Below are 3,625 nucleotides of genomic sequence, written 5' to 3' on the forward strand. Positions count from 1 at the left end.
ACGCTGAGCTCAGCAGTCACCGCTCTGTGTAGGAAGTAAAGATTACGCTTTCGCTCTCGCTGCGACTGTGATGAAATCCCACAACGCCAGTCCTCACACTGAGATCCTTAATGACGTCCCACGGTGACTGCAAACACACACGCACACAAACACGCTTATGCGTAAGTTACGCGTTTGTTGCCACCGTTTTCACCAGCACAGTTCATCATCATAGCACAAGGTGCAACGTTAAGCGCTAAACTGTCTCATAAAACGCATTCGCTCAGTCATCCCGCTAAGACTTGTCACTGTGCTGCTTCACATGGAGGTCCGGCCTAAATAAAAACCCTAACTAGGTTTTGGCAGTGGTAACAGATAATCCAGGTGAACTGCCTTCTTTTTAATTTCACACGTTCTGCAGCACTTTTGCTCACACTGTGAAATGAAATAAGGCAATAGGTCCCCTAAAATTAGAAACAGGCTATCTCCAGAGATTACTAGTGCAATACAACATGAGCCTTTTATATTCGTATGGACTGGTTTTGTTTTGGTAAGATATCAGCAGAGAGTTTCTAATTTCAGCTGATTAAGATGTTTTGGTTTTTACTTTTGCGCTAAAGCAGTATTCACACCAGACCGCTGATATTTAGGAAATTATTAGAATCTCAGTAGTTTGCAGTTTTGATGTGTAATCTGGGGGAGATTTTTCTGCCCTAGTCACCAGATGGAGAGCTGGTCACAACAACATTAGCTGGATGCTGCCACCACTGTGGCCTGTGATAGTTGCTGCTAATGAGGTTTTTTTTTTGTTGTTGTTTGTTTTAGCATTTGACTGTGCAGCTCTGTTCAACAGCACTGTTTTATTTTTCTCAAACATACATATTGCACCACTCTGAAAGGGTCTCTTGATGGTGGAATGACTCGTAAAATATTTTATTTTCTGAACTGGGTTACAATTTGTTAATGGGATTTGCATGCACCTGACTCAGAATATTAAAAAAAAAATTCAGGACATTGTAATTTATCTGTTCATTATATATCTGTTTTATAAAAATAATTCCTTTTTTATCATTCAATGAAAATTTTAAAAGCTTTTTCAGCCACCTTGCTCAGTTGGAACCAACACTTCAGACTGAAGCAGTGGCTTTGTTTTGTGCAAACTTGTTATCTTGATTGTTACCTGTAAGCAATAATATTCTTCAAAGCAAGCAAAACCTTTAGATGTATATATGTTACCATGGATTCCAGTGTAACCTTATGTAATCAATACCCCAGTCAGAAAGAGGGGGGGGGGGGGACACCCTGATTGTTAAATTGTGGAGAGAAAACTTCATTGCTCATTGACTGTGGACCTATTTAGTAGTTGAATCTATTAAAAGTACCAAATCAATATGTATCAAATTAGAGGTTCAGAGTCCCAAAACGACTACCAGTTATCAGTGGAAAAACCTGACAGCAGTAGCAGAAGATGAGGTGAGGAAATATGCATCTCTCAAGGCTTGTGTGGAAACTGTTCATCTCCAGATTTCTAGGTCTAATTCTTTCAGTTCTCAAATTTCTCCTCCATGTTTCCGCTTTCCTCGTTTTCTGTCGGCTGCAAGGACCAGAAAAAACAATTTAGAAAAGCGGTTTATGGTCGAAAGAAGCACATATCCGTTGATCAAGACCAAAGTAGATGGCTGCCATAATGTCTGGATTCAGTGAAATGTTCGATTAGGCTTGGTCTAACACTTTTTGTCCGGTAACTGCATGCTTTTATCTTTAGATGGCAATTCTGGATAACTCTTTGTTATTTAAGTGACTTAAAAAAAAAAAAAAACGACTTGGTATTTCAGGTCCCATTGGTTGCAGAATCCCTGAATGTCAGAATGCATCAGATTTCAGTGCCTAAAGATAACACAGAGTAAGACGAAGCACAACAAGCTGACAGATCTTAAACACCCTCTGCACAGGACTTCGGCCAATCGCATCCAAGCACTGATGGAGAATGTTCACTGACCTTTGAACCCTGACCCCTGTGATTACGCACTGTTCCCCTGTAACTATACCCACCCACACATACACTAAGACACAGAGACATTGGTTTCCTTCATTCTCAAACACACACACACATATACACACAGATGGCCCTTGTGGCACAGACCTCCCCTCACCCCTGCACTCATGCCCTACTGCCTCTATAATTAATGGACCAGTCCTGCTCCATGCAGCTCTCTGGCAGAAAATAAAGGATATGTTGGTCAAAAATATTTACAGGACCCAAAAACAGAAATATAAGAAAAACAGCAGGATTAACGTATCCTTTCCTCTCATTACCTGTGTGTCTAATAATCTCTCTGCAATTGCTGTCTTTAATCATTCTGAATGCAAACTCCTTTTCCTTGAGAATAAGACTGCCAGCGCAGTTAATATTGCTGACATAACTTAAATATTGTTACCTCTGGTATAATTTGCATTGAATGATCTACTGGATCCCTGTGAGATCTGGAGTCAGGATGTGGAAGCTCTGGTTTTTGTTTTGTGTGTGTGTGTGTGTGTGTGTGTGTGTGTGTTTTAGTACTCACAGAAAAACCTGCCCAGAAGGGACATGAGTGCCGCACTCTGGGTGATGTAGTGAGCGCCAGAGCCGCGAAGCTGACCGCCAGGATGAGACTCCCCAGGACCATCTGAGAGACTCCCAGGGCCAGCATGATCCTCGTCCGTGTGCGGTATTCCCTCAGCCGGGACAGGCTGCGGGACAACGACGCCGGGCTAAGAGATCCCGGGCCGCTGATGCCGCTGCTGGCGCCTCGGGGCAGCGCGTTCACCGGCATTGTTTCCAAAAAAAAAAAAAAAAAAAAAAAGCGAGAGAGCGGGGGTCCTAAAACCGGGTAAGACGCACCGTAGACGAGGTGAATAAAGACAATAGCATCCAATAAGAGTGGAAGCGTCGTGTGGCAGACTGGCCTGAGCTGGTGGACGGCGTGGTCAGAGCTTACTGTGGATGCTCTCCATCAATTAAAGATGCTCCGTGTCGCTCCAATTAGAGATGCGCAGCGGCTGAAAGGGGGGGAAAGGTGGACTGGATGAGGCACCAGAGGTTCAGCATTATTTAAGTCGATCATTTAAAAGAAAATAAGCGACCGAAGCCTTCTTTGACTGCTCTGGCAAAGAACCCATTCCACAAAAGTCAAGAAAAAATAAAAAATTAAAAAAAATAAATAAATCCAAAAACGCATTACGCTGCTATCACCCAGCCATGCACCATTGTCACCCTCGCTTTAACTTACAAGCGCAGGAAGAAGACGCGCGATAAATTCATAACATAAACTCAGAGTCCTCGGCCGTTCATTTAAAAGAAGAAGAAGAAGAAGGAAAAAAAGACAGACAGCCGTCTGAAAACAGGCTGCTTTTGTTTTTCAGTAGGCGCAGGTCTGAAGGAGCCGCGGTGTTCACAGACGACAGCGAAGTCAGCAGCAGCAGCAGCCCGGACAGAAGGTGATCACTGCGTGTTGGATACGAGCCACTGTGCGCGTCTGCATGGCGGCGAGCTGCTCTGCGCTGCGCGGACTGTTTTACTACGACAGGGAAGGAGGGGACAGGCAGCATCGGGAAGGGAAGAAGAAGAAAAAAGAAAAAAAGAAACATTGACTGGTGGTGCCGGAGG

General features: G+C 43.8%; 1 pseudogene; it reads right to left on the reverse strand.

The window, feature by feature from the left end:
* Nucleotides 1-1,522: 1,522 nt before the first annotated feature.
* Nucleotides 1,523-3,589, reverse strand: LOC106961233 (protein FAM189A1 pseudogene; annotated as a pseudogene).
* Nucleotides 3,590-3,625: the final 36 nt, after the last annotated feature.

Source organism: Poecilia latipinna, unplaced genomic scaffold (genome assembly GCF_001443285.1).
Source record: "Poecilia latipinna isolate Pla-1442-1.1 unplaced genomic scaffold, P_latipinna-1.0 Scaffold1280, whole genome shotgun sequence".
NCBI classification, from domain to species: Eukaryota; Metazoa; Chordata; class Actinopteri; order Cyprinodontiformes; family Poeciliidae; genus Poecilia; species Poecilia latipinna.